The 14,067-nt window shown below is 48.2% G+C and overlaps 1 protein-coding gene across 2 annotated transcripts in view; it reads left to right on the forward strand.

Moving 5' to 3' along the window:
* Positions 1-14,067, forward strand: part of INTS2 (integrator complex subunit 2) — a 305,765-nt gene that overhangs the window by 23,372 nt on the left and 268,326 nt on the right. The gene's annotated exons all lie outside the window — the stretch shown is intronic.

The raw sequence follows: 14,067 nt of genomic DNA on the forward strand, positions 1-14,067 counted from the left end.
TGTGCAGCCGTAGGCGCTTTAAGTGGCGAGAGTTCTTGTTTCACAGAAGCGCCTTTAAGACATCAGTGAAGGTCTCCATCAAGCGCTGTATCCCATGCAGTCCTAGGAGCTGAGCGCTTTAAATGTGTTTGGGTTTAAGATAAATGTGCCTATCCTTGCCTTTATGTATTGTCTTCCCTGTAGCCTCGTGGTTTTGTGTCAGGCTTCTGTGCACTGTTACATAACTCCTGGGAGGGTTCTGCTGCTAGGTGAGTTGTGAGTGGTCTGTGAGGAGTGGAAAGTAAGAACTCTTTCGATTTCCAGGGGAGCATTTTCTAACTTTTATTTTCAGCTGTGCCGGTCCCTGTTTTTAGGTCTCGGCTCGAAGGCTGCGCTTGCGCAGTCTCGATCCGAGATTTAATGACTTGGAGAAGAGGGGCTTGAACCCGCCCCTCTTCTCCCCTGTTCTCCATTGGCTGGCCTCTTGAATGCTGGCCAGCCATTGGAGAAGAGGTCCCGTCACTCCGATCAGGCCCCGTCCTTTTCGGATCGGGGGGCGTGTTTTTTTCAGAAAGTCTAATTATCTCCTCCAGCCAATGGCTGGAGGAGATAACAGCAAAACACGCCCCCGAATCCGAAAAGGACGCTGCGTTTCTCCGAGGCATTTCTGCTCTGCCACGGAGAAAGGCGGTGGTGTGCTTGTTGGTCTGAGCAAGCACGGTGGTTGAAGGGTGCTATTCTTACTTCGAGTTGTGGGCCTCGAATTGCTGATCTCCCCATCAGCAAGGGGCTTTGGGGTGCTCCTTGTGACCCGCAGTGAGGGCGCTTCCTCCTCCATCAGCTGAATTTCTTGGGGTGCTACGTAAACCTCAAGTTATGCAGTCCGAGATGAGGATTGCCCCCTAAACAGAAGCGTTGACATTATATTTCGACTTGCTCACTTTGCGCTCCGCGGGAATAAAAATTCGTCCACCGATGCGCTACTTCCGAATCACATGACAGCCAATCCCACACCTGAATGTATACTGGCAGTCGTCTGAGAGTGGAAAGACTCTTAATCTGTAAAGTGACACAAGATTGGAGCATTTTCGGCACCTCATCCAATCCTACGCAGCTGCACAGAATTCGAATGTGCTCATTGGCTTTGAAGTACGCACGTGCTTCTGAGGTTACTATAAACAGTCCGCTAGCTGGTGGGAAATTGGGAACTATTACATTTTCAAGCGGATTAAACGTGAGTAGCTGCTAGTGTAAGGTAAGTGAAAGTGTGACCGAACGGGCAGTAAAATTTTAGCTGAACGGTAACAAACTTCTTTGCAAACTCCTCTGTGACAGCTCTCTCTTCCCTGTTCTTGAGTTCTCTTAATGACTACGTTGCATCGTACACGTGCATTCTACTCTGGATTTCCCTACTGGCTAACGCTTGGATGAACTCAACAGTTCTTGCCATATGGGCAAAAGTCCAGTGTTTTAGCGGTGGATATATATCTGGGCATGCAGTCGTTTAACTGTCTCATGGCTAAGGCCCACTTTACTTGCTGGGCGACGCTGGTGGTTGTGTTTGGTGAACTCGTTCCTGCAGCAGCTTTGATGAGGCAGGACTGCTGTTCTGGGATCTGTGTTAAAAACCTGCATGACAGGCTCTCAATTTCAGCAGTCGAGGCAGGGCAGACACAGACAGGTGCTTGACTTCGGCAGGCTTTTTAGGTCTCGGCTCGAAGGCTGCCCCTTTTTACAGCCACTCTGCCTATGGCTGGAAGACGTAGCCCCCCCCCCCCCCCCCGAAATCTTTTCCAGCCCCCCCCGAAATTTGGCTCTAGTTGCCCGCCTGCATAGATCTTATGTGGGCTCCACTTTGCATCTGTCGGTGTTCGCTGTCAGGGCTTAACAACAAGCATTACAATGCAATGGTCTCGGCATTGGTAAAGTTAGAGCTATTGGCATTGCTCATGACAATGCCGTTTCTTTAAATGTTTTAAAAACAAAAACATAAACAAAAATAATGTCATGAGCAATGTCAATAGCTCTAACTTTACCAATGCCGAGACCATTGCATTGTAAATGCTTGTTTATGCTGTTCCGTGCATTGTCTCAGCTCTTTCCTAGTAAGTGAGGACTCTATGTGCGTTGCTCACGTGCAGCCATATTATGGATTTCATGCCATTTATTACACAAATATCGCTTCTTTATTCCGTCCCGTACACACAGCCTGCAGCTGTTATAAATATACACTTGAATCCGCTCGATTCTCTGGAGACTTTGCAGTGCAGCTTGCTGAATATACACTCACAATAAAGTTAACAAGCATTTGCAATGCAATAGGTCTCGCATTTACTAGAGTTTGAGCTATTGGCATTGTAAATGACAATGCCTTTTATTTACTTGTTGATTTTTAAATATAAATAAAATGCATTATTATTTACAATGCCAATAGCTTAAACTCTCACAAATGCGAGACCAATTGCATTGCAAATGCTTGTTTAAACGACTTTCTGGTCCTGCAGGCACGATGTGCAGCACGCCATGCGCGCTTTTACTTTCAAATGGGGCTGCCCACACCACTTTTAGCTCAAATGAACATTCAGATCTGCGTCTTAACGTCCACTCTGCCACCTTACATTGTACTGTTCTTTCATGTCATCTTAAAGATAATTACTATTTTATATATCACGCATAACGAGCCGCGACATCGACCTGATGCACAAGCATATTTTTTAAAGTAATTCTTTAATGTCATTAAATAATCGTACATGATTCACCGTTTATGATACATGGGAAAGGTTTTTTTTTTCATACAGTGATTTGTGTTTCACTCGCAGGCCCCGTGGGCTCTAGCATCCACAGGGACTCCTCTCAGCTCTGACTCCAGTGCATGTAGACAGCGTGAACTTTCACCCAGCACAGCCCAGAGATAGGGCTTTCACACAGTGCAGCTCATGCTGAGTGCGCCTGTCACTCAGACCCTGCAGGTTACACCAGCGCGCAATGGTCTGGACTCTGCAATAACTTAAAACAAAATGGGAAGATGGCGCAGAGCGTGTTCCGCCGAAGTCCAACAGCCCCGTTTCCCACATGCATCGTTGTACAGCTGCTAGCTGAAGGAGCGTGAGTGGCGTTTTAAAAATGACATGCATTGTAACGTTTTGCTTTTCATTTCCAATTAGTCTCATAAAGGCATCAACTCCCGTTTAGAATGAGCTAACAGTGCTGACTGTTTATTTGCACAATCAACGTGTATAGCCTGCTGAAACACAGAGATAAAACCCTCCTTCTGCACATGTGGGTGAAATGTGTGTCCAGTTTTCGGAGCACTTCTGAAGACACTATTTCCACCTGTCAACACTGCACTCGATCCTGTTGGCTCCCGCGCCAGACCGCAGAGCTATCCCTGAGCTGATAGTGTCACTCAGCAGACTATAACCACTGCACTAATCCTAAATGTTTAGGGCCCAGACAGCAGAGCTACCAACCAGGGAACATGACTCTTGTAGGCGCAGGCCTCAAGTAGCAGAGCAGCCCTGTGCTTGTTGTTAAAGCTACGTAGCGCGATGACTAGTTTTCATCCACAGAGGCGTGGCCAGGGTGCCTTGACCAAAATACAAGATAGGAAAATGGTCCCTTTCCAAGAAGCTCTTATCGGGGGTACGATGGCCCCCCTCACAACCCTGGCCTAACCGATGGAGTACTGATAGCTAACCCTTGTGCCTTTTCTGTTCAAGCTGATGTTTACTGCATGTGGCCAGATCGCATTCTGCCCGATCGTGCAAACACACACCACTCCCCCGGTTCTTGCACGTTTCACGAGTCCCGGCTCCAATCCAAAGCTATTGTTATCCATCCTTGTACTACTCGTGTCGCTATAATACACACGCGTGTAGAGGGTAAAATAGGAGTGTGTGCTGGAACAAAACATTCAGCAGTAAAATGAGTTGGACGGGCAGGTTAATGTCCAACATGTAATTGTGGTGAACGTGCCTGGGTAGATGTTAATTCGCTCGCTCGCCTGTTAATACACGCCAGCGTGTGTTGGGTAAAATTAACAAACATGTAGGGGAAATACAGGCATGTTTATTTTCAAGAAAATACATGCTAACCTGCATGTGCAGGCTGATGTGTTAGATCTGTTATCCTTTTGTGAAAAGTAAAATGATCTTCGCGTCATGTATGTTCTCTCCAATTCACACGTGTATTGGAGACTAGAGAACATACGTGTGTGTGTTGGCTGATAGAGATATGTACTTGTACATCTGTGTGCCCGGTTATTTGGGCATGTCTGCTAATATGCAAGTGTGTTTACTGGGAATACAGCTGTAAGGTAATGAGGTACGAGTGCGATGGAAGTGTGGCCAGAGCTGCCGACCTTGGAGCTCAATGCCTTGCAGTTTGCAAGGAGACGAGTAGAGAGGAAAGACCACCCTCGTAGTTTTTTGGAAAGAATCCCGTGGTGGCATACAATAGAGAATTAAAGTAATGCTGCAAAATGTACTCGGGATAAAATAAAATAAAGACAAACACAACGCTCTCAAAAAACGCTTAGATCCTTAGTATTGACATTCATGTGATTAACTATTGTGTAACAAGCGGCCGTGCGGCCGCGAAAAGGAAAGTGATCGTGATCAAACATCAAAGCGGAAGTGAAAGCAAATGGTGTGCAGGCTGCCAAATGGTGCGCGCGCCCGGCGCACATGCACTGTATTTGGAGGCCTGAAAGCACTAGTTTGCACTTCCAGATCCCCCATTTACAAAAGCTCTTGCGAGAGCAGCGCTAAAGCGCTGGCTCAGGCGAGACCTAAAAAGCGCTGTGCACTTGTTGATAACATAGTACACGTTTGACACATACCGAATAGAAAGTGAGCTGAGACGAAGATCCTTCTATGTTTTTGCATCCCTCCAGTTAGAATGTACATATGGCTCCATGTCATGTTTTTGAATCTTCTGCTGTCCTTTAATCCGTAATTAATTTAATCGGGTGTTAGGTTTGACTCCTTTAAGCCAATAGCACTATCTTCTCCTTTCCAGAACGCACCCATTTCTTAAATTAAATCCCAGGACTGGAAAACTGGTGTCCCGTTGACAGGAAGCCATCTGGTCACCCTTACAGGAGAGAGATGGATGAGGGGTACTGAGGGGAAAAGAGCCCTGTGCACAGGAGGGATGGAGGAGGGGTACTGAGGGCAGATGATCAGAGTGGTGTTCTTATCCTTACATCAGTCGCTGCGCTTAAGCGGGATCTCTCTCACTTCATTTATTTATGTATTTAATTGAATTGTTGTGCGCTGACTTTTGGCTGGTGGCCACTTTGTAATGCTGTTTTGGATTGAGTCTAGGTGTATTTCATGTGTAACCAAAACCCCTACATACGCACAGGATGACAGGCTCAGGTCACATGTTCTTTACTCAGTTTACAGAGCTCCTCTGCAGCACGTTAACATTTTTCAGGGACTTTTTCCTTGCATTGGATGGGAGGCATCCTGTGAGTTTTGTAGAGTGCTAGAAAAGCCTCCTTGAAGAGGCAGGTTTTAATTTTTTCCTTTGGCACTGCCAGGTGGGAAGTACCCCAAGTTCTGGGTAGAAACATTCCAGGGCTGTTCTTCACACCTTTTGGTTTGCTTGAAAATGCACCATTTGCCCACTCTTTTTTCAAAATGTTCTCGAGAACCCTCCCGAATCCCTTGTAGGTGATTCAGGCTCGCCGCAGTGAAGTACGACAATTGTTTTACCACTCTCCACTTTCAAATGTCATCAGCCGCCCCTGTCTGTATCGCATCGGGGCAGTACGATGGGCACCCTGGGTTAAATCGGGTTAGTCTCTGAGGTGTCATGTAAGTGCAGTGTAGGTAGTAGAATTGTGTGAGTTTTAACCTTGCATTGCTAGCTACCTCTCGTACCTGGGCAAACCCTTTCTTCCACTCACCCTCAGTGAGTGGGACAGGTAGATCCGCTGTCCATCTATCTTTTTTCTTAGAGGTTTCGACTATGCGGTCCTCTTTCAGCGCTTTATAAATACATGAGATTCGCCCTCTGGTGTCCCCTGGTTGAGTAGTAGTGCTAGCGTGTGGGACTCTGGCGGCTCGTCCGGGTATGAGGTCCATATCTCGCGGGCCATGCTTGAGATTTTTGCATATTGTAGGAAGTGGCTCCCCGGGACTAGGAACCCATTCGTATACAAGTCCCCGGCTGTCGTGCATCCCCCTTAGTACCATTTGGTCATATCCATGACCGACTGGATCTGGCGAAAGCCTTGCAACCATTATAATAGAAGTGAGTTAGTGTATGGTGCCTTACAGACAACCCGGACCACGGCTTGTTCCTAGGCCCTCAACCCTTGCCGGACTATGTGTGGGCATTCCCTGGGGACCTGTGAACCCATCATCAGATATCTAAGCAGATCCCCTCTGCTGCCCGAGTCGGCCAATAATGCTATTTCGATGTTTTTGCCGTCTGCACACCACTGTGCAGCCTACTGCAGCAACCCTGTGAAGTAATAGAGTCTGAAATCCAGGAGTCCCAGTCCCCACCGAGTCCAGATCTAAATTGAGTGTGTCTAATTTTACTCTGTTGCGTCCTCCAGCCCACACCAATGAGACCAGCAGGTTGTTTAATACATGGAAAGTGCATTTTGGGATGTTGCAGAACGTATTTTGAAGTGCATGTAGTCGCCGGGGAAGCATGACCATCCTCGCCAGGACCCCTGGTCCCGTAACCGAGAGGGGGAGTCATCTTAACTTGAACTGCGATGGCGAGTACCCCAAAAACCATGTCTAAAACAACACTCATTGTAGCTCCAGTCAACCCCCAAGCATGCATAGGATGAGAGCATGCGCTCATAACTCCCATACCTCACTCCCACAGTTATATACACCGCACCAGAGTGGGTTGGTATGCGTCAAGGCACTCAATTGTGATCCTGTCCGCTATCCTTGCCCAGCTCCCGTTCTGCAGTCACTCCTGCCCTTGCCACTCCAAACTCGTCTGTCAAATGCATTCAAGTCACAATTAGCCAGGGGGAAAAGAAGGGGGTGTGATCAGGTGATTGACAGGGGACGAAAAATGAGGGATGGGAGGGTGTAAAGGTAAGATAGTGTCGTGACAGGGAAGCAGACAAAAGGGGCGGTAGAGAGCGGGCGGTGGCGCATCTGCCTGTCTCGTAGTAGCATCCATCTCAGCCACCCCATGGCCCAGCCCGGTCCATGGACAGCTACCGAGGTAGCATCAGCATTTGGCTCACTCGCTAGACACGTATTCTAGGCACTCATCTCACCCAGTAGGAACTGATCTGCCCATATATATTGTCTCTGCTGGCGGCAATTTCAAGGTGCATCTAGTTGGGATGTATCTTCAACCATGTCACCTGTACTGGAGTCTGAATTTGAGGCATTGACCTCCTCCACCAAGGCTCTGAGCACCCGCCTGTCTTTGTTGCCAGAGTCTGGCTTCTCTAAATCTAGGGCTCCATCTTGACGCACCAGCACTCCCTGGGTCGACCGCGAAGCTCACCTGGATCTCCTCCCTTGGCCACTGGACGTTTTAATTCTGACTGCGCCAGGTGCCTCCACTTTGTCACTTCCACGATGCAGGGTCCTGCCGTCCCCCCTCACCTCCAGCCAGTCCCACACAACTCCTGGTGTGGTGAAGAAATGTGCCCGGTCACCGTGCATGACCTTCAGCTTGGAGGGGTAAAGAAGCATATACTGGAGATTCTTGGCTCTGAGTTTCTGTTTCACCCTTCCGAAGGATGCTCTTTGTTACTGTACCAGGTGGGTGTAGTCCGAAAAAATCCCGCCTGACGAGCCGCTCTTAATATGATGTCCCGATCCCTGTTGTTAAGGACTTTAGCAATGAGGGTTCTGGGATGGGCACCCACAGGAGGTTTCGGCACCAGCGCATGGTGTGTCCTCTCCACTACGAATATCGTGGAGAGTTCTGCATCAGTGAAGGTTCGTTTTATCCATTTTTCAAGGAAGTGTTACGGGGTTCCCCGTTCCGCCCTTCCGGAAATCCGACAAATCTGAGGTTGCTCCTACGGGAGCGCCCCTCAGCATCTTCGGCCTTGCGTTCAAGGGCTATTGTTTTTGCGGCTAAGTCTGTAAGGGCTGATTTTAGTGTGGAAACCTCGCTTTAGAGATTCGTGGTGTTCTATTCTGTGATAATGGACCGCTCCGCTACAGTACGGAGGTCTACTCTTAGTAGTCCAATACCTAAGGACATGGCATCTATTTTGGCCTGAACGGCCGTGCTAGAAATCTCTATGGCCGGTAGGATTTGGGTTCTGATGGGGATCCGCTGTGTCTTGTCACTCTCTGGGGGAAGCTCGCAAGTGGTCTCTGGTTTTGAGACGGATCCCTGTGCTGTGTATCGGTCCATTTTTGTTTGTTGCTCTTCCCTCAGAGGCCTGACCTTGCCCATAGTTGTGTGTCTTGGGTAGCTGGGTGGGCTCTGGTGTATGCCACGTGCGCTGTGGGGCATCTCAGTCCGTAATGGCCCCCTGTGTGGGCGGTATGAGATCCTCTGACCAGCAGTATTCAGCTCAGCGGGCTGCTGAGACTGTTTGATAGGTGCTTCAGCGGAATCGTTAGTGGCCCCCAAAGGCCGTCCGGGAGTTCAAGTGGATATCACAGCCCTTATGCAGTGTTGAAGGTGCCGGTATGGTCCAGGGGCGAACTGCTGGAGTTTAAAGCATGGGAAGTCACCTCACACCCCGCCACTAGGGTTTGTTTGCTGTCGCTCCTCTCTGCTCCGTACTGGGGGAGTGTTTCACCAGCCTTCCGCCATATGCTTTGTGGCGCCTAGGGCTACCCCTCCTCCAGGCTATCTTCTGGGTAGGCCGCACTGCCGTCAGGGCTGGCTCGCGTCACACAAGCAAGGGGGGGACAGCGCCGGCTGCGCAGTCGGTAGCCCACCGCGACCCCACCTGCCCGTTCGGCTAGCGCAGAGCCGAGGCGGCGCGGCCCAATACACCGGCGCTGTTCAGCAGTCTTATCTGCCCCTATGGGCCTCCAAGGATCCTCAGTCAGTCCGGCAGGTAAGAAGGGGGGCAAGAGCAGCGGGGGTCGGGGGGAGATCCAGGGCCTCGCCATCCCGCACCGGCACCACGGTCTCCAGCCGTGATGCCTGGCAAAATATCTGGCTGACAATATGGATCCCTTCCAGTCCCTGTTGGTCCCTCTCTGCACCGCCTGGAGTTATCTGGGCCTCTGTGTGCTCACCTTTAATGTCCAGGCCACATGTAGTTTTATTGGGGGGCAGTGTTGGAGCACGGCCCTCGCTGTCTGGAATCGTCAGTTGCGTCAGGAGCCACTCCCTCAACAAAGCCCAAACACTGCACCTTCAATCCAGGCCTCACTGCCGCCAAAGTCAAGGGCCTCCGCGCTGCTCTGCCTGGAGAGGCTCACCTTGTGGCTGGGATATTACTCACACTTGTGCTGGAAAATGGGAGGGACTCGGCCTCTCCTGGGAGTGTTGCTGGCGGCTGATTGGTTGTATTTTAGACTTTGGTCCTTTTTAAAAAATAAATAAAAAGAAGGGACATAGATGGGCTGTTGATCTGGTGACCTGGAGCTATTGTGGCCTGTAGTGCTTTTATCATGCTGCTTGGTTGTGGTGCGGTGGGACTCCCACTTCGACGGGGAATGCTTCAGGCATGTGACTCTATGAAAGATACCAATACTGTATAACCGCAGTTAAAGATAATTAACTTATTTTCTTTTCACCGTTGCTTGGCACAGCGCAGGCCCTAATTTCGGCATCGATGGGGTGCATAGGTTGGGATGAAAAGATGAGCTGGGAGCTTACTATCATTCCCCTGATTCAATGAGAGCGACAGGAAATGGACATTTTGAATACATTACCTCTCTCAATAGTGGGGAGAGCAGCGCAATTTATTTTGTTTTAATTTTTTTATTGAGTGCTGTCAGCATTACATTGCAACAATGACTTTGACTGTTCTCCATCATAAAGTGGTCTCAACTTTACCACCAAAACAAGAATGCACTAGAGTTTTAGTACCCCACGTCCGCTACCCAACACAACAGAGCATCATCATCATATACAGAATACAGTGCCCCTGTCTTTCAAGGAGGCCTAATATTGAGGAGTGATATTTAAAATTATCTTTCTTCCACTACTCTGGAATATCTTCCAATTTTATGCATTTAACATCCCCTTAAACACTATGGGATTTCTAGGATTCAGTTTGTACCTTACAATGCGTCGGAGGCTTGCCTAGGATTACCTTTACAAAATGTACACAGTCACCTTACAATGGGGACTGACACTGCTCTGCCATTCAGCTATGCTACTGGACCTCATTAATGCTCCTGATTAAGAACTAGATCTTTGACAAGTGTAGCAACCCTAATATTCAACTTTAATTACAATGTATAAAAGAAATAAGACTGTTGACAGTACACCTGTACTTTCTAACTCGTGATGCCCGCAATTGCTAAGGACTAGTAATAAGCAGGTATTGTGCAGTTAGATGGACTCAATAGGAAGGGATCCCAACAACTGAAACTTTCTTGTGGCACAATGAAGGGTTGAGGCAGGTGGCAGCCTTGACGGGTTTACAATACTGGGACATGAGCGGCATATCTAAGTTGGGGGATGTGTGGGAGGTCAGTCACATTACGACATATGAACAGTTGACATCCATATATTTGTGGCACAAGACCCAGTTTTACCAATATTTGAGGCTGCAACATGCAATTGAGGCCCACAAAGATCAGTTATCTACAGTGCCAGAATGTAATCCACTAGAATCTAAAGGTACTGACGCTCATGCCGGGTGGCTCATGGCAAGCCAGCGATTTTCCCGGGACTCAGCAACTGATTTACCGCTGTCCCCCTTGCCCCGCGACTCCAACGCTGCTGCTGCTTCTGCATACGGCTGCTTCTGGATACACTGCAGTGGGGGCCGTGACGGCGACTTCAGGGGGAAGGCAGTGCGCGAAAATCCACCTAGCAAACAGCTTTGCTTGGGATCTGGCTGCGGCTCCGGCTTGTAGACGATATACAGCTGGAGTGAGAGTGGAGGCGTGCAAGTACCCAGCTGGTGAGTTAGTGGGTTGGGTCTACTGCCCTCGCTCTTTCCCGCCGAGTCACTGTGACGCCCATACATCTGACACACCAATAAAAGCCAATAACTGTGAAGGCTGTGCATGCTGCGAAGGATGTTTAATCCACTTTTTGAGTGCGGCTGCCGTTAGATTTCCGCCGCAAAGAGAGGCCCAATGAGTGCTATGGGGGCTACCCGGTTAGTCCCGGGTGCCGCCTGCGGCACTCCCGGGACGCCCCACTCGCAATTGTTATAGTTTTGATAGCCTTTTTAGGTCGAGCATATGAGACCTCATGTATATACTTTAGTATATACTTATTATTATATACTTATATGTGTATGTACTATGTGGGCTCTGGAGATCAGCCCCAGGACTTGTCTGCTTCCGCTTAGAGACTTTTTTTCCTGTTCAACTGCATCTATTTAACTGTCTTGATAGAAAAACAAGTGGAGGTCAGTAAAATACCAAAATCACTTTAGCATTATCTGGATTTAAGTCCATAGAAATTGTCTTCCACAAGCACCCGTAGACAATAATATTTTTTTCAAATCTTGTATTTTCAGTGATGTGACCACCGAAGGCCCTGATTTTATATTAGAAACAGAGCTTTGGACTATACCATTTTCCGCTGAAAGGCAATTCTTCTCTCCATGTGTTCCCATACCTGGCGTGTCACACAGTTTGGTGCTTCCTTTCCCTCCATGTTAAGGAACAGTAGATGTTTCAGCACCCAGGGATAATGTGCTGCATAGCTAAATACATATAAGGTCCCAAAGGCGAGACCGATTGCATTTCAAATGCTTGTTTCTTAATATTGTCACAGCATCTTCATTTCCTCTTGCTGTTTCTGACTACCAGACGTGCATACAAGTGTTGTAAGGACAGCTGTCAGTTCCTGGAGCTTGTGAAGTGTATGCTCCGGCGAGCTGAGGCGTGTCAGGTATAACCAGCAGTAGTCTTTCCTCAAGCCCCAGACTGTAGACCCCTGCTGGGTTTTGTCTAGCCTTTAATAGGCTCAAAGAATGATCAAGCGAGTATATAAGCTAATATCAGAGACGGACTGTATTACCAGTATTGCCACTTCTGGCAGTGGTTAAATCTGTAAGACACCTACCCCATCGGGGTAACAAGCGCTGTATAAATGCAAACCTTTTCCCCTCTTCTATCCCTCCGCTATCCTTCTCAATCCAAATAACTGATTAATATCCACCAGTCCAATTACTTTCATATTTCAGTATACTAATTTAGCACCAACATTGTACGGGTTCCACAGTAGCATGCTACTCGCCCCAAAAAAAGCACATCAACCCCCCCATCAGGGGTAGTAGCAAGCGCTATATAAATGCAAACCCTTTTCCTTTCTCTATCCCTCCGCTTTCCTTATAAATCCAAATAACTGACCAATATCCACCACTCCGATTACTTTCATATTTCACTATACTAATTCAAGACTAACCCTTTATGGGTTCCGGAGTAGGGTGCTACTCGCCGAAAAAGCGCTTCAACGCCTCATCAGGGGTAGTAAGCGCTATATAAATGCAATTACGATACAATACAATCTACAACTGTGTTGAGGCGGGGGGTCGTCCCCACGGCCACATCTCTGGCAGTGGTCCGCCCGATGCCTGTAGCTCCCGGGAGGCAGCACGTCAGACCACGACACCCGCCCCAGCAGCAACCAGCTCCACTGCATTAGCACCGCGGCTCCCACCGGTCTCCACATTTCTATGCTGGCCACTACTTTTTTTTCTATGGTTTTCCCCTCACAGGTTCGGTTCTCCTCCTTTGTTACCGGGTCGGAGTGCTCATACAGCTTGTAGAGGCCAGGCCAAGGGGGAGTTGATGGATTAATAAACGGGCGGACAGTGGAGCTCCTCAGGCTGCGTCAGCTCCCATCGCCATCTTGGCCACGCTCCTGGATTCCCTTCTTAGCCTTCTCCAGCCTTTTCTTTGCTCATCTCTTGTGACAGTCCTCTGGTCAGGTTATTTTGCTAGGTGCAGATTGTTCTGCTGCTGCACACTTTGCTTTTTTATTAGGGTGGATGTTCTCAATTTCCTCTGTAAAATTGGCAGCTTGAGATGTCTGTTCTTTCCTAGGCCTCCCTTGTTTTGTGGGCTCTGGGACCTACCTCGCTTCTTTCCTTCAGGAAGGGGGGTACTTTATCTGGTCCTTGTGTCCTGGAGCAGTGTCCCTTAGCTCAGCTTGCCCATTATTCCTCTGGGTCTTGCTTTTGGTTGACTTCTTCACTGGGTTCTTTGGAATTTCTTATGTGCTGTGGGCCGATCAATGATCTTGCTCTGATTGTGTGGACTCCTGTAGTATATGGTAAGATGTTTCATGAGATGTTTTAATTTGTATTCACTTGTTGTATTCACTTTCTTTCATTAGTATTCCTTTTAGAATCTAGAAGGCAGGACTTCCAATTGTTAGTTCTATGTTCTACCTATATAAATCTTTGTATAGAATGTTTAAGGCAGAAGTTACGCTCTCCTGAGAGTCATGCTGATGTCCTGCGGGTTGGCAATAAAGATAAGGATCTACTCTGAATGCTTCCAGAGTGTTCACACGAAAATCACTACAGAAATTTGGTGACGAGCTGGGATCGTGTTGCTGCCAACGCAGACCCATAGTGTTTTTAGAAGCTTTTCCGGCTATTCTACTCTTCGTTGCGAATGCTACTGCGACAGAATATTTACCGATACTATCGCTACAAATTGCTTGATTGCTGACCATCGAAGTGAGTGCTTTCATCTTTTTGCTACTGCCTACTAAGCCGGGTAAATAATTTTTTTTCTCTTTTTTTTTTCTTCAAGTTGCTCATTTGCCGTTGCTCATTTGCAGTTGCTGTTATTACCTGCATCTTTTAAAACCGGCCTCGCACTCACCGTCATTGCTCAACATTCGCAGCTCCGCTCTTCCTCGAGTGTTCTGATATCTCCATTATTCTTCCCTATGAAGATTTGACACACACGCAAGGTATTCTGGGACTCCTACGCAGGTCACGCTGCATGACCTTTACGTGCCACCATTTTG

Source organism: Triturus cristatus, chromosome 3_2, assembly GCF_964204655.1.
Source record: "Triturus cristatus chromosome 3_2, aTriCri1.1, whole genome shotgun sequence".
NCBI lineage: Eukaryota > Metazoa > Chordata > Amphibia > Caudata > Salamandridae > Triturus > Triturus cristatus.